The following is a 25,810-nucleotide window of genomic DNA, read 5'->3' as shown; positions in this document are numbered from 1 at the left end:
AAGTGAACTAATAGCTCAGGCATTTTATGCAGCATTATTCATTACTTTCATATTAAGCCATCCGTATTCTTTTAAATTCCATTTTATGTTACCCATATTATTTTTAATCTGTGCCATTTACGAGGCCTTAGTGGAAGAGGTCTGCAGTTATGTTGTGGTGAAGCCTCTGTAGCATGGCCACAGATGTGTGTGGTGCAGCATTGCTCCATTATGTTAAGCAGCCAGCCATGACCGTATGCTCTAAGTACGAGATCATCATTGCTAGAGACAAAGCATAGCGTGGCATTAGCTCAGTGTCCTCATTGTTTGTCTATGTTCCTTGCAAGTAAGAAGTAGCTCGCTGGCCAGAGGCCAGCACTCTTCAAACCAATCTGCAAATGGCCTAATCAGAGCTGTGATCTGTTCTGTGTACTCAATTTGTTGAGTCACATCAATTTGTTGAGTTTCCTCTCCCATTAGAAATACATGCAAGTGCCCTACTAACTCTCTTCAGGCTATTTTGTTGTGTAAACAGAAAGACAAGTGACTGGGCATTGCAGTCAAGAAACTGATGTTCACCGTGGCCTAAATGCTTTACAACTTCACCAGTTTTGTTACACTAGTTTTATGTATCTTTTGTTTGATGATACCATTTTGAGAATTATGCTCTGCCCTTTTTCCTAGACAACTCCAGCTTAATTGCAGTTAGAAAATAAACCAATACACTATTCAGTTAAATAAAAAAAGTTGCACCTCTCTTAGCCATGCTCAAAGATCCACCCAATACCCAGAATGCCAATGGTATTAACCTTGAGGTTGCCAAAGCCACAATTTACTAGTTGTCCCACCACGATCCTGGGACCTTTGCTCAATTACAGATCAGAGATCTTCCCACCACTGCCAGTCCTCCAACCCTGTGCTCCCCTGAACCATGTCTGGAGCCAGCACAGGCTCAGGGCACAGAAGCCAACCCACAACAGTCCCACCATTCCCACTTCTCACCGCTCCTTCCCAGCTCTGCTTCTCTCTACTGCCCACGGGGAAAGACAAGCTGGCCTCAGAACAAGTCTTAGGAGGGCCCAACTTGCAAATTAGGAGGGCAATATAACTGGCTTTGCTGCAGGCTGCCAGAAACAACACACAGACTGGTTAAGGTAACTTCAAGGTCAACATCAAGTACTGCTGTAGACATACCCTTTCTCTTGAATTTTCCACCAGTAGCTTCTGTCAGCCTCTCCCCATCACTTCTGTGAAGTAGTCATCTTCTTGATCGCTGTTGTCCATCCTAGAACTGGCTTGTTTTGGACAGAGCTCTGTACACTGTTTGTGAATCAAACCATAAAATAGGATTATTCATAGGCTGCTGCTTCACAGGATGTTTTCCATGCCACCATGCACAGCTTGTATAAAGGTAAAGATTTTCAGATTTCTTCCCTCTGTACAGCAAAAACTTAAGGCCAATATTTTTTCCTTTTTTTGTGTTACAAGTTCACAACCAAGCTGCCAATCATCTGGCCAGGAGGGTTATGCAAGAGTCAGGTTTACAGTAAAGTTGTACAAATTTTATAGCACCACAAACACTTTAACTACCATGATGCTTAAAACTCAAGAGCATTTGGAGAACAAGGAGAGTTATTCAAGCTCCACACCATTTTGGCTGCATGTTTTCCAGGTGTATGATTTCACCACATGGAAAAACACAGCCATTGCCAAAGTGAACTCATAAAAACCTTTGATGAGTAAAGTTTGGATAAGCACAAATCATTTGAACCGACAGTTGGTCCAATTCTCAAAGGGGTTTGGCAGACATAATATAATTCGTGGTTTCACACACAGGCCATTTTTCCCCTCCCTACACCCCCCCCAATCTTCACAAATTCGGAAGATGTTGTTCTAGAAGGTGCACCAGATTGGGCTTGCTATGTTTTTCTTTTCCCCCCGAAGCGTTAGGCACCACGCTATTGCAACTCAAAGCCATTTGGGGCTGTGAGTAAGCTAGCAAACAGGTTTTCCAGAACTGTGTTTAGATAGTTGCATGATCTGCCTAATAGACATTAAAAAAAAAATTAAACTCTAGGACTCTCACCACCCATTTGCTAGCAGGCAGGTAATATAAGGCAAACGCTTTAACAATCTCTTCCTCTGACACATTTGGACATGTTATTTCAAGATGTGTGGCGTCATTTAAGGCTGTGCCATGAGATAACACAGTATTTACATCTCTGGGCTGGGAGCAATATTGCTACAGCTTTTAGACATTATTGACATAATATTTTCTTTGATAAACAATCTATCAGGAAATTGTCAGATTCGTAAGTGAGGTAATGCCAGGGACTAAGCAATCCTACACGGTCCAAGAGACAACTAGAAATAACATTATAGAGTATAAACACATTGAAGATGACGCCTGTTCCAAACGGCTTTTGTTAAGCCCTGCTGTGGAGAAAAGCATTCATTTACAGCTCATGAGGTCTCTTCTCTATCCAAACGGGTAGATCGGACAGACAGCAGAGGTCTTCCTGATTAATCTCTCTGTAAACAAGAGCAAAACTTGCTTGCTTCTCCAGAACTGGAGTGAAACCTCATCCCTTTAAACAGAAAATTTGAAACTTACCAGTAATTATTAAGTTTTGGATACTTGGATGTATTTGAGCCATGATAATTCTGTGTTTGGCACTCCACAATGCAAATGAGGAATGGGTATTGATTAGATATTTAATTTCTATAGCATGAATTATAGTTCTCAGTAGACTTTATGCACCTCATCTTCAACAAGTTGCTATGTCATCTTACACCTATGTGAACAGACTTACAGCAAATAAGTAGAGCTTTTTCCCCATTTTTCATTTTACAGATTTTTCCACAGTTCAGAATAATTTGTAAACCGATGCTTGCAATTTCCAACTTCCTGACGTACACACCAAATCTAAAATACTCAAATTGCCTAAGGAGAAACTTTGAGTGGTCACATGAGGTGCCTCCGTCCCTTGCTCAGACATATATAAAAGAGAATCGGCTACAGCAACACAGCACAGATTTTTAAAATTCACTCTCCATGCAAGCTTTGTCATATTTCCTTATAAGCTTTTCCAATGAATGCTCCTGAAAATTCATGCCTGCAAATTCACTGGATGGAATAATTAAGGTAAGCACATGCAAAGTGAGAAGCAAACTGAATTACCTTTTGTTTGCTTTTTTGAAGTTTTTAGTATTTGCACAATTTGTCACAATCCTCCCCTTCTTTACCCTCATAAACAAACACATTTCCTCCTACAGGAACTCCATGGATGCAACAGAAGTTGCTCTCATGCAAGTCAGAGGCAAAAAGGAAACAGAAGTATGCACAACAATTTCAAAAAATCACTGTCTTCTCATATCTGCCTACAGCAAGGTCCAGTTTTCCAGAGCAACCACATATATAATGATGTTACAATTGCCCTTCTCTTTCAAAACATCCATGTTGCTTGGGCAGTTCAGGGCCTCAAGTGTGCCGCTTTAATGTGTACATTAACCCCTGTGCCACAGCTGGCGAAGTTGCAAACGAGCTGGGCCTTCCTTCTTTCCATCGGATTTAATACTGACATGCTCCCCTTGACTTCAATCAAGCCCCTAAGTCGTAACATGCTTCCACGTTCAGCTTCTTGGTTTGTTTTTAAGTGATCAAGCTCACACAAGCCTAACGATTCCCTTCAGTTTTACAAGCATATTCATGTTTGCTGTCAAACGCATGAGTTAGTTTTCTGCAGGCTATTGCAAGAGAGCAACCATTAATTACTGCAACTGCACAAAATGCTTTTTTTATTTAGAAATGTATTTCAGAATGTTTTTGGTGATTATACCATCACTCTCCCAAACTAGGTAGTCACTGGTAAACAGTTTATTTACTCTGAATTTGTAGAAGGTTAGTGTATTTTGATTTCCTACAAGAGTATTCCTACACAATAGTATTTCCTCTGCCCTTCCCTTTCCCTTCTATGTAAGCTGATTTTTACCTTTTTTTTCCGCTCTGTGCCTTTAGGGGCTTAATGGAAGATTTCCAAACACAAGGAAGTACAAGGAATTGTCTTAAAGGGTAACAGAAATGCACATTTACTCATTATTGAAGCTTACAACACAATTTGTTTCAACAGAGACAAGCTCAAAAATATGGCTTCCACTGAGAGCCCTTGGCAAAGGCCCTTCGCTTCACGTACTCATGATGGCACCAGAGCTGATTGCTCAGAAGTTTAGTTTGCAGTTGGATACCTCACAACTGCAGCTTTCAGAAAAGTCTCAACATTATTAAATGCTACTTAACATGATGGATGCTTTTGATAATCCAACTTTTAGTTAGCTATCTTAAACTGAGTTCTGAACACCTTCCAAAAAAAGCTCTACCTCTCTCAGAAGAGACCCCAACTCTCCAGCTTTCTAACGAAAGAAAAAGTAGTTCAGGAAACAGAAATGCAAGTTTCAGTTCATTAGTTTCCTTTATGAAATGAAATTAATATATATTTATTATAGGTAACATATTTGTAGATGTATTTATATAGTTACATTCAAATATTATATATGAATATAGTAAACGCATATAAGTTCTTAATATGTATTAGAGAAAAATGCAACAGACCCCCAGTAAGTTATCCTTTCCAATGATTTCCATGTTTACGCTCATGCCAGCTATTTCTTTGGACATCAGTGAGGACCGTCAATAGGACTTTTCCCAACATGGTAAATAAATACAGGCTCAGTCCTTGAGTGACACCAGATTTCACAGATTTAGAGACTACATAAAATCATATTTCTCCAATTAGCTATTAATCAAGCACCAGTAAACATTTAAACAGCTGATACCAGATCGCCCTTTTAGAAAACTGCTTCCACTGGCAATCAGTGTTGTAAACTTTTCCTATTGTCCTTTTGCAAGAAAAAAATATTGTTATCGACAACAACTAAAGAAAACTTCACCTTTTCATCCATGGTTGCACACAGGCAATAAAAGACCCTTTTTTTTTGGGGGGGGGGGGGGGGGGGGGGGGGAGGCAGGGGGAGTGCACAGGGAAAGAGGCTCAAAACTCTCTTGTTTTGTGTTTGAAGACTGGTTACTGGGCAAATGAGGCACCATTCTCACCACTGCTTAGAAGATGAAGGATGAAGACAGGCTGGAAATGGTGGCTTTGAGATGTCAGGTCTCCTACGTACTCTGCTTCCCCATGCATTTCTGAATACATGCTACTTTATTTACACAAATTTCCAGCTCATGTAACCTAATAGAAGTTCACCACTTTTATGGACACTTCAGAGATGTACTACCACCACACAAGTCATGATAACACCTTACATAGCAACCAGCTAAGCAAAATGGCTAACTTTGTTCAACACATGCTATCACTAATGCTTTCTATGAAAATAATCCTGTACATTTGGCTGGCCAAAGGGTTTTGAGCAACACCATACCTTTCAGTATCTTTCAATTTCACTTTTTGTTGGTTTGTGTGAATTCCTCAACCCTTACAGAGCACATACTGGCTTCCTGGGTTTCATTTCCATCCAGTTATTTGTCTTTTTATTTATGAATGAAAGTATCCTTAGGCAAAAGGTGTTGTCCAGATTAGAAGCAGGCAGAGTTTCACAGCTGAAACTTTTATCCCTGCCCAAAGAAAACAGGCATATTTGGGTCAACAACAATATGGCAAATTTATGTTGGATTTGTCACTTCAGCTGAAAAAATAAAAGTCATCGGCCTGAAAGTGCTTACACATTTTCAAACTGAAATTAATAAATTAATTTCAATTAACAAGAAAAGATTACAGGCACTTTAATGAAAGGAAGCATTATGTATCAAGTCAAACAACGTATTTTATTCAACCTGAACCGATTCCCTTTTTTGGTCCTTTCACTAGTATCATCATTCTCTCCTGAATCTGGGGAGCTTTTTTGGTTGTTAAGAAACATTTTCCTTGCAGCTTTTTGGAGCAGACTGTTCAGCTTGTTTTGTTCCCTGCAGCATTTCAACTCCTTCCTGCCTCTTCCAGGACAATTTGTGCCTACCAGTATCAAGACTACTGTTACTCAGAAACCAGAGGGATTCTTGCTGCAGAGAAAATTCTCCCATTTTCTGGTAAGATCAGGGACAATCCAACAGGTTAATAAGGCAGGGTAGGACAACGCTGCTGTGGAAGGTGTTTTTTGCCCATGCCCAGCCTGCTGGGACAGGAGCCTGTGAACACGCACCCTCCTTAGCCAGGAAATTTTTGACTCATTCCACCCAAGCAAATGTTCCTTAACTTAAAAGAAAAAAGGTCAGATCCCTGTTGGCCACTGTCACCCAAGGGTCAGAAACTACTTAAAATATATAGATGGATCTGAAGCAGTTTAATGGTCTGTAATGACAGATGCAGAGACCCTCCAGCTGGATGTCACAAAAATTAGAGTAGGCACTTTACAAGGAGATGTGGGAAGAGGGATCCCTTCACTGATTCTTCAACTAGATATCTAGCTAATTACCTGCCAGATGGATGCTAACGTGCTCAGAGGAGCTTGCTGAATTGAGAGGGGGTGTTTAAAACACCCTCCCCAGATACGCTGGACTGATTAGTTGCTGTCCCCTGCCAGTGCTTCACCTTTGATTTCACATGACTGCTCAGGCTGAAGATACCCCAGCTCTCAGCTAGGATGTGATACGGATCCATTGACCATTTCAGCAACGCTCAGGGACATTTCTCCTCACTGATTTGCTCTCTTAAAAGCAAGGGGCTGGCCAGTCTGCCCAGCTGGGCTCTGGCTTAATCAGAGCCCCTTCACAACTGCAGCCCTTGAATATTGAACCTTCCCTTAGTAGCCCCATTCTCCTGCCCAGCCATAAAATGCAGCCTCTCCTGGTTGGCACAGACTCCAGACTTGGATACACAACAGAGCGGGACATGTGTTTGAGGAGGTTTGGCCCACAATGAGTCAAGGAGGGGGAGGATAAACTGGTAATGTCCATTCACAAGCCTTTTCAGCTTGTAACCCATGAGAAACAACACAGGGCATTATTTGCTCCTGATGATTGTCTGTACCTCTCCACCTGACTACTGCCTCTCCAGCAGAACAGGTTGGGATTGCTTTCTTGGAAAGAGCTGGGAGATGCATGTCCTCTTTCTGCGTACTGCAGTGACCACCTCTGAAAGAAAACAAGCCCCATTTCTGAAACATTAAATACAGGGACTGTTATAGATGTTCAGAACCACATGAATGGTTTCTTTAAGGTTTGTGACCCTATGGGAGTATTCCCCAGAAACAGAGACTATTACAGAGACTTCACAGCATGGCATGTGATCAGACCAGCCATGGTGTAATCACCCTGGCAGGAGCATAACAGAGCATGGAGGAATGTTTGCATGTCAAGCACAGCTCAGGACAAGATTACTTGCAAAACTTATCTGTGTAGCCCTACTCATTGCTTCTCAACAAAGTCTCTTCAGTGGGGAGAAAAAACAAAAGAGAGAGAAATTCTTATACAAGAAATATCTCTGGGGCTCATTCTTACCACTTCCTCCTGCCCTCCTTACAACCAACCCATTCTCTCACAGCCACCGCTGCTGTGCAAAGCTGCATTACACCCCGGCTTGTGGGATTAGAAGAGACCACGTGTGAACGCCAAAAAAACCTCCCGATCTTAATAAGCACCTTACCCTCTCTCACCAAGATGTGGTTTGGACTGGCAAATTTTGTCCTGTTAAACTGAGCAACTTCACAAATTACAGCGTGCAAACATTAATTGAGACCACACCCTGGAAGGGTGAAGGGAATTGATGTGCAGCAGCGTGACAGAGCTGGACAGTGGCAGCAAGACAACAATTTCTATCACATGAAAGCTGCAAATCTGAGTTTAACTTGTCTAACCAGCCCCTCTACATCACATCAAGGACACAAATCTACCACCACCCTGGAATTTGCGCTCTCAGGTCTGTGTTCCTGGGTTGCCAGCATTTAGTGCATGTCTCAGGTGGAGCCAGCAAAAGCTCTTGTAAAATTGATCTTGGCCTGCATGCATAGACCTCAGGTGGTAATTCACCTGGATAATTTGCAAATGGAAGGTTTGAGGACTGGTATGGTGGAATGAAATTCACTTAATCAGAATCTTCAGGTGATCAAATTCAAATACCTGTGCACAGTCTGCATGGGCCCAAGGAAGTCAGTGGAATCGCTGAAGATTCAGGACAGAATTTGACTGAGGACAATAAATATTATTTCTGGAAGCAGCAATCTTTCCTGGAATTCTACATAAAGTATTACCTTACGAACAGGTGTTGTGGGACACAGAAAAAGCAGCATGGAAAAACTAGCACGTGATGTCTCTCGTACAGATACGACAGCATACCCAGAAACACACAGGTGGATAATAACCTCACTACAGGACAAAAGAAACTATTCCAGACACACCTCATTGTTCACACTAGAAAGATCCTCCTTTAGCAAGGTATTGCTGACTAAACAGAGAAGTTTAAACACCAGCGATCCAGGTAGAGGCCAGTCTGGCTCAATGGCTCCTGATGTACTGTTGACCCAGAGCTAATTAGCCCATTTCCTTTTCATGTGTTTTCAAATGCCACTTGGCCACGTCACTCCACAGCAGCTAACTTAAGCAGACTAATTACACCAGCAAATGTTTGATTGAAAATTATACTGAAATGACATAGACTGCAAGAGGTTACCTCCCTTCCAATACAAAAGGCCTGATTCAGGACTCTGGGGCAGCTCCCCTTTAAAGTCAGTATAATTCTGCAAGTCCAGGAAGCATGGTAATAGAGAAAAAATAAACTTTTTTTTGGCACACAGGCCAGATTCATTTTGCTAGCAGTCCCCCTCTGATGCTGATGCAGCCCAAATGTGGCTGATGAGCCTGTTACAGCCTTGACTACCTCAGATGTGGGCAGGAGGAGGGAAACACCAGTGTTATTCTCCATTGGCGACAACAGCCCAGAGGCACAGCTCAGCGAGAATTTTAAGTAGCTAAAATGCTAAGCACCAAAGTGAGATTCTGTCCCAAAACTTCCTGTGGGTTACATTTGCACCTCAGTTTCTCTACCTGTAAAATAATAATTACCCAACACACCAGTTCTTGTAGGACTTAATTAGCACTTGTCAACCTCTTAGAGCTCCTCAAGGGAAGAGGAGCTATACACCACAAAGTACTAATTAATGGAAGAATCCTTTGGAACAAAGCATACGATTCTGTTGTTGTCAGATCTAATAGAGTCATAAAAAAAACAGGGCTGGAAGGGATATCAAGAAGTAACCTAGGCTGTTCCCCTGCCCTGAGGCATGATCAAGTATAACTAAATCACTCTTGATAGATGAATACCCCTAAATCTTGGGATGCTCAAGCTGCAGATTAAAATAGATAAAGATGGACTCATATTACATATGCGTTGCACTCTGGCTCTGCTGAATGCAGATAAATACTCCCTCACGTGTGGCACATGCGACCTCTCAAGTGCTCTCTGCACTGGCCCAAAAGAGGCTTTTCTACTCCAGCAGTGAAAGCGTACTGTGAGATCTACCGATCTTTCCAACTCATTATTATTACAGCTCATGCAATAAAAAGCCCCATTGTAGCATACAATCCCCAAATCTCAAAATCAGAATTAATGAGACACACAAAATGTGAAAAAGACCTCCAAATAGGGAGTGGAGCAGAGAGGTGTTAAAGGATAAGCTCATGGTTATGCGGGGCTTCAGCGAGAAGCAGAAATTCAGCGCAGATCACTCAAGTCTCTCACACAGCTGAATTGCAAGACTTCCCTTCCATAATACCTTCAAATCATTTTTGTTATGCTTTTCCCCACTTTTCTCCCTCCTTTCCAACCCCAAGAGTCCATCTAAAGTATAGTTTGGCCTAACAGATAATTCAGATGTAGCTACTGAAGCATTGCATAGCCTTAAGTTTAAAATTTCCCCTTTTTTTTTTTTTTTTTGAAACTGAAGTTAGGCAGGTCAGGCCTGGAACATTAGCTACACAAAGATTTTTAGAGGGTTTTTTTAAAATGCTTTAATTGTAAAAATGTGTCAGTTCAAGCAGTCTTTCCAAAACATACAGGCAAAGTACAGTAGGAGATACCTTTTATTTGATTAAGTTCATGCAGGAAAGCTTTTGAAACTTATACTTTCTTCATCAGGCTAGTAGATAAAAGCTAAGCTAGGCAACTGATACAGCACTTCAGACGTTTATTAAATTAACCAATTAAACTGAGGCAGTATACAATATACAGAGGGCCAAGGCAAACAATAGAAGGTGGAACGCACTCCTCAGGCTGAGACGATAGTGTTGTGTCAGCATTTCCATTATGAAGCTACTTCAGAGTTATTGTGGGAGGTGTGCAATAAAAACAAAACAAAACAAAAAAAACTTAAACCACTGAATTCAGTCATTCTAAGGGATTCCCAAACATGCCCAGGCGGATGGAAGAGCAAGACGCAAACTAGTTTTTCACTAATTTTGTCACTTGAATTAGAAAGCAGGTTTGGCCTGGAGAAACAGGTTGGCACATTACACAGGAAACAAAGAAAGGCTGGTTCTCTGGAGCTGCACGGTGCCTAGCATAAGAGAGCCCTGTTCTTGGTTGCTTGAAAATACGGCCATAATGAACATGATTAATCAAGTACAGCATGTTTGCAAGTTTGTGTGGGCTGACACACAGAGCTTGCTCAGTAACAGAATGTCTTTGAGGTCATCTTGTATAGCATCTTACCCTCAATCACAGTGTCCCTATATGGCAATGTAATGCAAATTGTAAAACAAGACAAATCACAAATACGGCAAAGCTGTTTGTATTGGCACAGTTGAACCACAGAAGTGCACCTGACTTGAAGATCTGTCACCTCTTCAGTGCTAAACAAGAACCAAAGTGAATACCTTTCACAATAGGGAGGATCAAGTGTGAGCTGAACTCCCTGGGTGCTCAGCATCAGGCTCAGATCCCAATTTTGAAGGTTGCTCCTTCCCTGTACAAACAGTGCAGATTTTTTGGGTAACAGATTCAGTGGTTTCACGTTACATTTTGCAGCACATGAAAACTTTTTCATGAGGTGCAAACCTTTTCACACAGCCCCAGAACAACTCATTGAAGGAAAAGAAAAAAAAAAAAAGAGACCGATAATGGAAACACTGACACAACATTTACTGTAACAGCATGATCAGCAGCAACTATAATTCTCCTTCAGAAAGTTACACCCACGATGCTTTCTTTGGCCTGTATACCTTGTATATTGCCTTGGTCTAACTGGTTAATTTAATAAGCTTCAGAAATATTTAGTTGCCTGGCTCAAAAAGTTAGACACTATTTAAAACCAGGTAGCCTGGTTTGTGACCACAAGTTGTTCTTGGGATGGCATATCCACAGTTCAGTACAGCATCCCAACTCTGCTCTAAGGGCAGTTCTGCTGTGCTCCATTTCCTCTCTGGAAACCTAATAAATCCAGCTCAGTTCCCAGCAACATAGGGCAGCCACACAGCTCTGGATACGAAAGCAGCTCAACAAACGAAGGTTAAATTGAATTAGCTGAGCCCACTTAGTGTTCCAGCTCTGCAACAGAGTTTAAGAGAGGCTAGGGAGCACTTGGAAAGCACATGGGTGTTTTAGAAGAGACAGGATGCCATGGTGGGTAAGGACCAGCCTGGGACCCAGGAGACCTGCTGCGATTCCTGCCTTTGCCAGTGCCCTACCACATGACCCTGAAGAAGCCACTCCATTTCATGTGTTTTTCTTTCTCCTTTTGCCATTCTTCTGCTTTGATTATAGTTTTCCAAGTGATTGCATCATCCTGTTTGTACAAAATATGCATTTGCATAACTTCTCACACAACAAGGCCCTGATCACAGCTGGGGCTTCTAGACACAAGAGTTATAAAGAAAAATATTAGCAAATTCAATGTGTTTAAATGCCCATTATGGGTATTTTGTAACCAACATTCCTTCATTAAAGATTCTACTGTGTAGTTTTGCCAAACGACACAGGACAGAGGAAGGTCCTGTGTTGAAGGTGTTGGCTGATGCTATTCCTTGCAGGCAGAACCCGAGAGGCATCTTGGAGATGGAAAAGGGATGGACTATTTTGTAGACTAACAGTGAAAATAGAACAGCTGCATAGCTCTGACAACCTGACAAAGACATTTTTCTATCCTAAGCTCCAGTTTCACTAGCTCTCTTCACAGAATGTTGGTGCCTTCAAACCCAAACTCATTGGTTCAGCCTCATGTGGACACACAACTCAGTCCTAATCTAATCAAAGACTGTGATAAAAAAAAATGCCACTTAGATCATTCCCCGAGTTAACATTATTTCTATCTGGTGTGTCTCCCTTTACACTCATCTCCAAAATGATGAATAGCAAATGAAGAGAAAAAGGAGAAATTAAGATAAGTAGTGACCAATCTTCCACACCCCGGGTTTGCAGCTAATGACTATCTAACCAGAAAGCTGCAGAAGAGGCATCTGAGCCAGCAATAGCATCAGCAGGAGCTGAGCTGGAGCCTCAAGTTCTGGCAGTAGCAGTGGCAGTGCCCCAAGAACAATACTTAGAAGGAGTAAGGCCAGTGGCAGCAGCCCCTCAAGCTGTCCAACAGCTAGGATCCCCATCTTTTTCATTAGGGAAAGTGCAAGATTTCTAGGTGCACCCAGAAGTCTGGCCTTGCAACCTGGAGAAGGGTAGAAAAGCAGCTGTAACCTTGATCCCCTTCCAAAGCACCACAGTTCTCCCAAAAACAGAGGCAGGAGAGTGAGACTGGCAGTACATGCTGTTTAACAGCAGAAAAGAAACATCATCAACACAGATGCTGCTTTCCTACACCCATTCCCAAAGCTTGGATTTTTGACATTTGTCTTGTGAACTTAACATTCAAACTTGGTTTGAACGAGGTGATTCCACACAGCCCAAGAAATAATAATGGACATGCAAGTTATCATCATCTACCTTGTAATTCCCATGGGCCTTAAGGACTTCTTCTGCAAAGCACCCACCTGTACAGTGCCAAGAATACTAACAAAGTGCCAGGACTAAGCCAAAGAGAATGAGATGAGCAAGTGCAAAGCAACTTGTTCAAGAGTTCATTAAGCCAGCGAAAGACCTAGGCTTTCTTAATCTTCACCTGGTGTTCTACATCCCCACCCTTCATTCTTCAGTGCATCCTGTGGCACATTGCCAGACAGCAGGATTTAACCGAGAGAGTCAGTACTGACTAGCTCCTGCAGAGCTCAATGGAAATTCTGCCACAATTTCTGCAAAACATACAATTTAGGTTCTTGCCAGCCAAAGCTGTCACATTTCCTACACAAGTGTCATAGCACAACTGCTGCATTAATAGCACTCCCAGTTTGAGAGTTGGAGTTGTAACACATAATACTGTGCAACATCCAGGTACTCCAGCCATCTGGAGTAAACCCTTTCACATTGAACATTCCTTTTCTACGTGCTACAGCTGAAGTTGGATGTTCTCTTCTTGATCTCAGTACCTGGGTTTGTTTTGTTTTCTATTCTGAAATTCTTAAAATTAAAATGCAAGGGTTTGCCCTTTTAAAGGGGAAAAGGCTGGAGCAAGTAAAATACCCTTTCCCTTTAATGATGTGCGGCACAGCCAGCTGGGACCAAGTTGGTTATGATGTCAGATTCCTGGTGCTTTAACACAACAGGGCTGTTTCCCCCTAAGTATTTCTCTAACTAAGTAGAACTCAAAGGTTTCCTTCTCCAGCAAACACCTGAGCAGAAATGACTCACCCACCGTGCCGGCAACTGGCGCAGATCTCCCAGCCCTAGTGCCAAGCCTACTTATATTATTGAAATACTGTGAGGGGAATTTTCCTTTTGTGACTTCCAAAAAGGTTTGCCCCTCTATGTTTTGCACAAAAAAGTAGCCTTATGCCCGTTTTTGTCAAGGGGAGGCGAGACATGAGTTGGGGTAAAGCATATTTGTAAAACCAGCCATATAGCAAAGTCATTTTTTCAAGCTCATGAAACATAATGCATCTATATCTAATCAAATAACTTTTTTTTTTCTGCCTGACTTCCTTCAAAAATAATGCATATATGATCATGGTGTGCATGAGCATGCATATCTAATAACTTTTGAATAAGTTGGTTGCTTTTAGCTCAATTTGATAAAGAGACAGGAGTTTCAGAGCTGTCATGTTGCCACAAGTTTCATGAAAATAGGCAACTGGATAGAAGAAGAGAGATCTAGAGGCTGGAAAGCTACAGCATGAGTTCACCCATTGTCAGGCACCAGAAAATGACATTGTAAAGACACTGACATGTGCAATAGCCTCAATGGAAGCTTACAGTTGGCCAAGAGATAGAAAGCTGCAGTACACCAAGTACTACCTGAATATTTTGAAGGACATTGTAACAAAAGCCACCAGTCAAAAAATTATGGCCTTCAAGATACAGCACTCAAAAGCAGACAACATACTTAAATACTTCAAAGGAAGCCTACAAGCAAAAATACTATTAATTTTAACTAAATCCTGGGCTGGACACTCCTCTTACACCCATTTAATCATTAGCTTCAGAAGAGTGATTTCTAATACACACCATGGTAAGTCCCAGATATACAAATCCACTCTTTATTGCTTGAGTAGTTCCATTTAAAATCAATAGGATTACTCATAGTGGTAAAGTTAAGCACCTGTGAAAGTGTTTGCAAGATTGAGGCCTAAGGCCTGGTCTAGGCACAGCTTTTGTACTTGAAGAACTGGTTCACTTAAAGGTTTGTTTTGTTTTTGGTTTTATTTTTAAAGAAAACAACAGAATAATTAAAGCCATACAACCACTTTAAAGTGGACACGTTTTTATTACTATAACGGGAACTTCCAACAGTACAGCGATTCCCAGGTTACCTATGTTGCTCCAACTGCACTCACACTGTAGGGAGCTGCATCAATGCCATTAAGAGCAGCCCAACTTTTGCACCTTGAGCAGCTCAACAAGGAAATGCTAGCTCACTATGTCTACCCAAAGCTCTCCAGGTAATGCATCCACAGAAAACACCTGATAGAACAAGCAACATGGGCAAACCCATGTTTGAAGAACATTTGGTCTGGAGTGTGTCAAGAAGTAGAAGGGGGGTTTTTTTCCTTCCATAATTTTCTTCCCATCCTGTGCATGGGCAGCCACAGGAAAAGAAAAAAAAAACCAACACACACACCTAAAAAACTTTAGAGCTCAGAATTTCATGTGTGCAGAATTAAGGAAAGTGAAAAAGGTTAAGATTGCCTCACAGAAGACAACAAAAAGGAGTGTCCATTCTAAGGAAAACACCCCAAAGTTTAGGAGATGCTAGGTGAAAGAGGGGGTGGAACAGCGAACTAATATGTTTGGATTGCTAAGAGGTTAAAAAAATTGTCACACTTTCAAAGAAGAAAAAGACAAAAGACATTAAGAGTAAACAGGAAATTTGGGAAATCTATTTCACTCAAAGTAGCAAACATCTGGAATAAATTGTCAAGAACTTAAGACCATCAAAGCAAAGTATTAACGAGGTTAAGAGGCAGCTAGACTGGAGGAGGAGACTGAAGAATACAGTGACAAAGGAGAGAGGTGGAGCTGAGATAAACCTAGAGGCAACAGGCTCATTAGCCTAAAGGGCTTTGTTTCTCTCTGCCCAATACTTCCTTACCTTCTCATTGCTCCAGAGTTAAAATTTTTTTTTTTTTTCTGCTGCTTTTTGGTTTATGGAAAGGAAACAATACTTCACCCCCTCACCCCCCAGGAATTCCATGCTGGGATCTGTGACATGATACTTCATTGTCGAGCCTCCAAATTTCTAAATTTAACTCAGAAAAGTACAAGAAAACAGAATACACGCTACTCCTTCCACCAAGTAGAGCTTTCTGAAGTCTGGAGTCCTCATTCCTCCCTTTCACACTTCCAGCTAAGAATAATTCTTACTTTTGTTACAGAATGTTTCTTAAAGAAGAAAAACCTCATCCCTTTAATCAAAAGGATTTAGTAAACATCTCCATGGATTCAAGAGCTGGTTTTTAAAAGATACATTTGTTTTAAAGTAATTCAAACCAGGCTAAACAACACCTTTAAAGATGACAAAAAACAGTAGTCATAAATGAATAAGGAGTCTAAGAAGGAAATACTTAGCATGACTTATCCCTTAATATCCAGATCTCCTCTCTAGAAGGGATAATCAGAAAGCTATGTTGGCCCTTATTCAAAAGAAGAGAACGGTCTTCCATCTCTGTCTGGACTGTTATTAACTATATTGGTTACATTCATGGTCATTAACATCCTTTAAAAGATGATCTTGGGATTTCATTTTCCACCTCCCATTATTGAGCAATGGAATATTCATAAAAGAGTAGATGGAAACAACTCAGAAGAAAAGAAAAAGAAAGCCTCCAAGTTCCCATCTCTGCCAGTTAAACCAAACTGAAGATTCAATGTGAAATTGATTGAGAAGCAGCAGTATATATGCACACACATTAAAAAGCACACTGGGGGGGAATATAGAATAATAAAACATGCGCTTGCCTGTCCTCCGCTCTAATAACCGCATGCAAACTTCAGCCAAGCCTGTCAGAATGGGAGAGGTTTCAAAGATATGAAGCTCCTGTGGGTTTCACAGTATAGGCAGCTGGGTAAAGGATGAAGATGCACTTAAGAGCCCCACTGAATTAAGGTGCTTATTAGACATAAGAGAATCCACATCAGCGTTCGTTACTTGTCTAATAGCACAGGGCCCGCTCATGCTGTTTGTTATCAGCCAAGCACCCACATCTAAGGAGTCAAAGTTTTATTGGGAACATCTGCTCGTCTTTGCAAAAGGCAGCTGAAGCTCCACTTCAGCCTCAACCACTTCTCCACTAGCTGTTCCCAAATCCCTATCTGCACCTTTCTGGCCCAAGAGGAGCCAACAGGGCTGTCGTGGGGCCACCCTGTGCTGGTGGGGACACAGGGAGGGCTGACTGGCACTCGCTCACAGAGCACACCCTGCTGCCCCCACAGCACTGGGGTTTTATTTTTAACCCAAAGAAAAAGAAATATGCTTTGGTACTCGCAAGGAGCAATGAGTTAGATCAGAAGAGTTTTGAATGACTTCAAAGTTACCCAAATCCATTGGTGAATTCAGCCACCAACTAACATAGTGGTCACAAGAGGAGGGGTGCCTTCTCCAGGACCCAGTTCAGGCCTAGTTCCTCACTTCAGAGGTCTGAATTGCCCTCTGGGCCGCCCCTCACCAGACTGACAAAGCACCAAACCAAATACCAAACCAAACCAACAAAGCACCAAGGCCTCTATTCCTCACTTCAGCACTTCAACAAGATGCCATGAATACCCACAGCAGTTAAACTGGCTAAGGCCTCTTACTTTTCTCCCAGTTCTAACATGGAGAATCAATGATAGAGGGGCTTCAAGGCACTCCGCTCCATTTTTCCCCACTGTTTTTACATTGCCATTAAAACATAACTAGAGGGAGCCATCTAGAAAAAACAGGATTAAAAGTTTGCTCCATCAGCCATGTATGTGGACAGGCAACCTGGCCAGACCCTGCCAGCCAGAGCACGCTGCCCAGCACCTCGGTCCCCAGGGCTTAACCGATACCAGCGTGATACCTGCAAGCACAAAACACAGGAGATCTTTAATACTAAAAGCAGGCGGTTGTTTTTTCAGTGACTGAGGGGTGCTTTAATGAGCACGCTGTGTTGTAGTGGCTGGGAAAAGGTGATAAGCTTTATATGTTATATGAAAAGCCAGGGGGTTACTTTATATAATCAGACACAGCTGACTAAACAGGGCACTGAAAGTCATTCACAGCCAAGGTAAGACAAAACAAAACAACAAAACCTCCACAACCTTCCCGTCTCACCTCCCCCAAAGAACCGGTTCCCCAGGCACAAGCCTACAGTTGATCCGAGGCCTCAAACACCCTAATTAACATGCTGCTTGGAAAAAAAACCCCACCGGCTGACCTTGACATGTTGAGGCCTGACCTCCACATCGGTCGCGCAGGAGCAGGGACAGGAGAGGCAGGTCACGCACGGATGCGGAGCAGCCCATGACTGAGCCCAGGACTTCTTCTTGTGTCCTTCATCTGGCAGAGCGGTTCCTGGGGGGCAGAGTGAAGCCCATTAGCATTAATCCCCCACACCTGTGGGGCTGGAGGAGCACTCAGAGCTGCCCTCCCGGCCCCACACAGGTGTGGGAAGGTTCCAGGTGTCGGCCACGCTCAGCAGACCTCAGCTTATGGCTGTAGCACAACATGGGAAGGCAAAACCCTGCTCGTGTTTGAGGAGCAGGGCTGCCACAGCCACCATGTCTCACCAGCACAGCCACGGCTGAGGGAAGACTCGGCTCCTGGTGCCTGGCTGAGCCATGCCTGCTGCCGGCAGCCAGGCTGCGAGGGGCTCAGGGCTTTGGCTGCTCTAGTTAGCACACTTGCATCTAGGTGTTTAACCTGGGAACAAAACTAAGCTTTTCCATCTTTTCAGCATTACCTGCATGCTGCTGTTTGTACAAACTTGGGTGAACTGTAACAGCAATTTTAAAAGAAATCACTGATATTTCCTTAAGGCTGTTCACAATTCCAGACAAAATACAGATACTTGTACTGCTTCAGCACTTGATTCACACCAGTATTTTTCCAAGCATTAAATTCTGTCACAGCCTTTACACTCTCAACCCAGTTGAGGAAGGCAGAGATCCTTGCTGAAACTAGCTAATTCCTGTTCTACAAATAACCTTCTGGCTGCTATTTAAACTGCATCCTTTTTACATATGATAATTTAAAGGCACTAGCTTACCAGTAAATTCATGGAGATTTATCTCTTTCTGGTCCGTTAGAGGAAACCCCCCCAACCCCTCTCTCCCTGGTAATGAACTTTCTACTCATCACAGCTGTGGTGGTACTTGCAACTTCAAAACTTAAAGGGACAAGGTAGGAGAAGCGAAGTTACCTGCCATCCTCTCCAGTTTTCTGTAAAGTGACTTCTTTTTGAACCATCTGAGCTTCTGACACACTGAGCGACACCAGTTTTCAGTACAGTGTGGGTAGGCTCATGCAGGAGGCCAAAACGCATACAAAGCAGGAATAAAAAGGCTTTCAGTAACACTGTGCAAGGCAGCTAAAGGAGAACCAGCTTCCTCCCTTCGCAACTATGGAGTGGGTTGCGGTTTATCTGTCCTGTACAGGTACATACAAACTGGCTGCTGCTTGAGCTTGGTGAGTAGTATTCACAGCTATCCAAATAACCACACTTCTTCTCCAGAGATAGCTTTTTTTTATGCTCTCCAGTAATAAAATGTGAAAAGCTGTAACACCTGCAGCAAATACCTGACCAAGCCTATCAGGAGATTTGTTGGGTATCAGCTTTCATGTACAGTTTTGCAGGATCAGCATCTGGAAGGACAACGTAACCAATTGATACCCATCAACAGAAGACATGGCTGTTCCTGACTTTCTACCTACTTCCTATGTGACCTCAGCCAAGATGGTTCTTACCTTACTTTTTTTCTTCAGTCCTCTGACTGCTTGGATCTCCCTGCACTTGTGTATATAAGTTCTCTTACCCCGTGAAAGGGCAGCTACTGTCTTCTGATCATTATAGTGAAAAATTCCTGCCTGGCCTAGCATCTGAGCTCTGTAATCCTGCTGAAGCAACTGACCAACCACTGAGCTTGCTAGTATGTTTCGCAAAAAAAAAAAAAAAAAAAAAAAAGATGTTCTTCAGGTCAAAAGGCACATTAAGCAATCATTTAAACTGAAAGGGACAATAACAAATGGCAACATTTCCCCAGAAAAGGACTCATAAAATCATTTAGGTTGGAAAAGACCTTCAAGGAGGTATTGCCATGCTTGACCTTAAATACCTGAGTTAGCATTCCTAGGCCCCTGTGTTATGATCAGTGGAACCAGACAGATGCTTGCAGAAGCTGAATCAGAGGAGAGATGAATTTAAGTGCCCTGAAATGCCTATTCAAGGACCTCTCTCCCTTCAATCACTGAAGAGAAGTCCTGCAGAGATAAGCCTCCTTGAATATATGCTAGGTTTAATTGGCCAAAGTTAAGTCAATACACATGAGAATCCCCCAAGTTACATAATTCTAACAACAATTTCCAGGTTTGCATGTCAGAAAACTATTCTTTCAAATTCTGTGCCCACATATGCTTCAAGGATCCAAAGCCTGACTCCTTCAATGTGAAACCCCTCTTATGCCTTCTGAAGTCTTGAGTTTGGAAAAGGGCATAATAGCCTGTTGAAAGACAAGGGACCTCAGATGCTGCAGCTGTACAGACAGTTCTGCACAGCATCAACATGCCCAGAAGTGTTCCTTCGCAAGTTGTGATCCCCAGCCATGTAATCAGAGTTGTAGGAGTTGGAGTCTTTTCTGGTGCAAGCCATGGGCTTGCCTTTAGGAATCCGAATGGATTCGCTCTTGCATATAAACCAGCTTTCCTGAAGTTGGTTTTCCCCCATTCATAGTGGGAAATCCATTTTCATTGGGTATAAGCATTATCATAGGATGACTTAGAGAGATATGGCTGTCTGTGATTCATGGATAACATCTTGCTGATGACCACCTGAATTTAAACAGACTGATGGGGAAATGAAGCAAGGCCAACCAGTGAGAACCTTTTTCTGTATAGTTGCCTACAGGCAGGTTAAAGACTGGTAACCTGAAGTACAGTTAAAAAACATGTCCAACATGAATTATCGCTGCTAAAATCAGAAGAGATTTCAAAGATGACAAGGGAGAAGGAAGAGGAGGAGACTGTCCTAGGGTCAGATACTGTTCAATATTACGAATTTGGAGAGCGAAACAGAGAACACATACAAAAATTGTGGATAATGGACAGTAAGCTAAGGCAACTTATGTGGAATTTGGAGGATAGGGATAGAATTCAGAACAGCCTTAAACCGAAGGGGAGATAGAAAATCCACAAGAAGGAATTAAAGATCAGAGCAGATTGTTACATGTTGGAAGAAAGGCACCAGTAAAATTCAGGGAGTGATTGGTTACGGTGTAGTTCCTTAGGAAAGGATCTGAGGTTCAAAGTGCAGCACAGATTGATCATATGTCAACCCAGTAAGAGGCAGGTGTTATTGGATCTGTACTAACAATGCTGCCGTATGTAACCTCACAGCATCACAGATTTATTGAAGTTGGAAGGCACCTCTGGAGATAGCCTAGACCAAAAGTCCTGCTCAGAGCAGCACCAGTGAAAGCAAGTTTCCCAGGACAATATCCAGTTGGGTTTGGGACAGCTACAGCGATGGAGACTCCATGACCTATCTGAGCAACCCGTTCCAATATTTGACTACCATTACAGTGAAGAAGTTTAAATGGAATTTCCCGCATTTCAAATGTGCCCATTGACTGTCATCCTGTCAATGGACGCCACTGGGAAGAGTATGGATTTGTTGTACTCAGTCCCATCATCCAGGTCATTAATGAAAATGTTAAACTGTATTGCCATTGTATTTTCACATAGAAAAGTCATACTTCAGACAACCTGCACCTTTTTAACATTAGTGAAAATTCAAGGTATGTCCTTAGATAACCCATGCTGGCACATTACCAAGGTAACAGAGGCAGAGGGGAATCAGAAAGTTACTGGGATAGATAGGCTATAGGGGGATCAGAAGCAAGCACTTACTAAGAAAGAGAGTTCTGGAATAAACTTTTACCCACATTGCCTAGAAACATACATAACCTTCAGTGCTGCTGAATCACAGGGAGGGGGGGTTGCTTGGTTTGGTTTTTTACAGACAACCAACCCCTGAAATAATTATTCCATTCTAGCTGGCGCTGGAATTTTGTGTCCAAGTTGGCATTCCATGCTTTAAGAAAAATATGCACAAATTTTAGGTAATCCTAAAGAGAGCAAGAAGAATTATAAGTGTAGAAAAGATTGCTGAGAGGAAAAGTTGGAAAAAGAATGTTGAAAAAAAGAAAACTAAAGTCTTCCAGTGTGCTAATGTTCATTACAAAGAGGATGCAAAGGATGAAATTGGCTTAATTTGCAGACAGAAAGATTTAGGTTAGATGGTAGGGGGGGGGAATGCATAAATATAGGGCTAGCTTTGGACTTGAGGCTCCCTAGAAAGTTTAGACAGGTCAGACAAACATTTCTAACAACGATCCTGCCTCCAAGCAGAACAAGCTGGGGGAAACTCATGAGAACCTTTCTCTGCCTTTTATGATAGTATATTTCAAAGGCTGCTCTACCCATTCACAAGGTTTCAGAAAGGTTTACAGGATTAAACGTTTAAGAGTTAATAAAACACATTATCAATTCTACACTGTTTCTTTGTTTTTTTCCCATCCAAATAGTAATTGTTTGTGAAAGGGCTGACACTAAAGAGCAACTGCCAGGGTTCATGCAAGTTCAATTCCCATCTGATCATTTTAATGATGCTTGGTGAGAATCTGTTTTTGTGGAATTAATCTCAGCTCTTTGTTCCCTTTAGTTATTTGAATCTGCATCTGAAACCCATAAGCACAGCCCTATGTCCCCAAATGAAAATGGAGATTGGAATGAAATTGGGATTGATACAGGCTTATTCTAAGAATCTTTAATATTTTCATTATATTTATCTGAACATCTCTCCTTCCCCCCTTATAGAAGGGGGTGGTGGTGGTGGTGTGTTACAGCTCCAAATTCTCTTGCATAATGGTCCAGCAAGCTTGGTGGTGTAGCCCAACCCAAAGACCTCTTCAAGCAGTCTGTAACAGGCATGTGTCTGCTGCACTCCCCTTGAAATGCAGTAATTCTGGGGCAACAGATAGGATAAAAAGGGATAAATGGATTTTGAACAAAGAAAAAAGTGCACCAATGAGGAAGGAGCAGCAGAGCTGCAAAAAAACCTGAAGGAAAATAGGTAGAGTCACATGGAACTTGGGGCTTCATATAGCCCACAAACCACTTCAGAGTGTCATGAGAGCTCTGGGTGGTTGAGAGCACTCTGGTGGTGCACAAATGCTTGGTAGCTGCTGGAGGACCTCACAGCTTGCACCCTGGTTTGGACCCCATCAGGAACTGGAGCGAATTTGGACTGAATTTCAAGCAGAGCTTCTGGTTTAGCTTCCTCCAAAAAAAGCTACCTAGGTTGCTCAAAGTAAGTAGGAACAATCAAGTGATTTGCTTCAAAACAGCACTGCTCCAAAACAAATTGCTTATCTAAGCAAAGCTAGCTCAACCTAATCTGCGCTAAGGTGGTCCTATTTTCCATCCTACCCACAGCTCCATGCTCCTGCTCCATCTGCAGCTGTTAGGGAGCAACTACTCCCTAAGGAACAGGGAGCCTGCAGCAGGGCATGGTAACATGACCAGCAGGAAAGCAGCCTCACCAATATCCAAGCAAGGCAATCCCAAAGATGGTAGTCAGGTTCAAGAGTCCAGACTATCAGGCAAGTCTAAGATGATGAGGCAGGTCCAAGATCAAGCTGAGATGGCAAGCTGCAGGTCAGGGTTACATGCAGTGACAGTTGCTAGAGTCATGCACAGTTCAGTGATTGTTAGGCAGGTCCACAGTGATATGGAAGGCCCAAGACTGTAGTGTAGGTCCAAGACTGTAGCTCAAAAAAAGGTTTGAAGTCCCTGGGCTAAGATTAAGTGGGGCTCTTGGGCCCACAGACAGCAGGTGTGGGTGGAGGTTCCAGGTGAGGCTTGTCAAGGCTATTAAAGCCTATTAGTGCACTCAGGGCCCTGACAGTTGCAGACAGGTAAGAAAATTTAGGGAGTTGATGTGACTGAAGAGCAGGGAGGTTTCTTAGTCAGCACTTGATGTGTGTGTATGAGCTCTAGTGATGACCTGAGAGAGTGGAGGGAGGGGGCATAGACAGCAGAAGGGGAGAATGGGGAACTGCTCAGACCAGACTTCCATCAGCCTAAGATGCCATAGAGCTGCACTTGAAGAAGTCATGTAACTAGGCAGTAACAGATGAAAAAGGACCCATCAAAAATTGTTCATGCTTTGATGGAAGAATGTGACCTCATCTTTCAAAAGCATTATCCTCAAAGTTTTGGCCTACCACCTTGCATGAAGAAAAATAAATCTCTCTAGATTGAAGGCCAAAGGCAGGCCTGTATGCCATTTTATCTAGTGTTCAGTCTCATTCTGAAATCTTTAAAGCACCGTCTGACACCTGAGTGACTTCAGCTCATATTAGTGGAACAGTCAGTGCTCATTTGGTTGGGTATGTGATTTTGTGGAGCTCGTACAAGGTAGTATTAAACTTTGCATGTGCGTTTGTGCCAAACAAGAGCATGTACTGGACCTACCACTCGAGCAATTTCCAAATGAAGTTTGTAAATGAAACGTCCATTTTGCAGCCCTCTTACATAAGTAGCTCCTTTCCTTGCTGAAAAGTGCTGTCACTTGTTTGGGTCTGCATAAGAGCCTAAAGCAGAAGCTCATAAATCATCATTTCTACTGTGCCACCAAAAATCCTCTACCTCCATGACCTCCCATTGCTTATCTACAACCCCATCCCATAAGCAATGGTCGTTCACCTATGAAGAAAAACACATTCTGGGGAGAAAAGAGCCATCGTGTGAAACAGAGGTGAGAACTGTGCTTGTACAGGAAAGCTCAGCTTCTGGTGAATAAGCCACGAGGTGGAAGAAGAGGTCATGTAGCTCTTGCATTGCGTAAAGTTTTACTGGTCCCCAAAGCCCAGTCAAGCTCCCCACCATGTTGGGAGGGATGAGTCTGGGTGACCATGCAATTTCAAAGGTTACAGGAACATATGGCAAGAAGTGCTAAAGCCCTCTCCACACCTTCAGCAAGATTCATGCAAGAAAGGGCTGAATTTCGCTTCTAGCTTTGTCCACTAATATTTTCCAGAGAAATAATTACTGGTAGATACAATTGGGAATTGCCTACTTATACTAGAAAAATACTGCTGTTACAGGAATACGCACAGTGCTTCTGGACATAGAGACAAGGGGTGAGATTTATTATATCAACTTTGTGTCTGCTAAGAGCCTTCTCATTCCAGTTGTTCTGTATTACTGAAGTGCACAGAGTGCAGGGGTTTGCTGGAACAACAAAAAATGCAGGTGAGGGTGAATGTCACATCCCTGAGTCATGAAGATGCTGAAGCTTTTTCATGTAATTTCTGCCGCTCCTGATGAGGGCAGAATTTGACACCTTACCCTCAAGTTCTCTTTCTACAAAGACTAAGGTGGGAATGGAAAATAAGTGGCTTGTTACTTCCTTTCAATGTCTGTGGAACTGTGGAGCCAACAACACTGATGCAAAAGGAAACCATTTCCATTAGTTGTTAAAACAGCAGAAGCTTGTTTTACTTTGGCTGCAACATCCTTCTGACTCCCACGCAGGAAGTATTCATGCAATATTCCACATAGGCAAAATATGTCCAGTTCCTAGAAGTCAAAATACAAGAAACTGTAGCCCATTTAAAAACTAGGCTGATCTTAGATTGTAAACGTGAGAAGTAGTCTGCTTTCATGTATAACCCTGGGCTACAGTTCCTGAGTTCTTTTCTTGTCTTTGTCCCTAGACTTTTGATAATCTTTGGCAAAGCACATCCTTCCAGTGTGTGCCCCACCTGTAAAACAAGGCTAATGGCCAATGGGTGAAAGACTAGGCTTTATTGTTACTTCATGGACAACCTCCTACACATAAGAAAGGTACCTCTGAAAGGGGAAATTCATTATTACTGGTTTCTAAGTGTGCCTAGGTAAATTTTACTATGAGAAAAGTAGCCACTATTCCACTATTTATGTTCTTTTGCACCAAAGCAAATGACCCAAGTGGCTTATGAAACTGGCCACATCACTGAGACGGAGAGGGCATATTGCATATTCACAAGAGCTTAAGATTGTTTTATTTACA

At 42.4% G+C, this 25,810-nt stretch overlaps 1 protein-coding gene across 1 annotated transcript in view; it reads right to left on the bottom strand.

Moving 5' to 3' along the window:
• RABEP1 (rabaptin, RAB GTPase binding effector protein 1) overlaps nucleotides 1-25,810 on the bottom strand; it is an 847,425-nt gene that overhangs the window by 325,564 nt on the left and 496,051 nt on the right. The gene's annotated exons all lie outside the window — the stretch shown is intronic.

Source organism: Accipiter gentilis, chromosome 6, assembly GCF_929443795.1.
Source record: "Accipiter gentilis chromosome 6, bAccGen1.1, whole genome shotgun sequence".
Taxonomy (NCBI): Eukaryota; Metazoa; Chordata; class Aves; order Accipitriformes; family Accipitridae; genus Astur; species Astur gentilis.
This window is presented reverse-complemented; position numbering and strand designations above follow the sequence as displayed.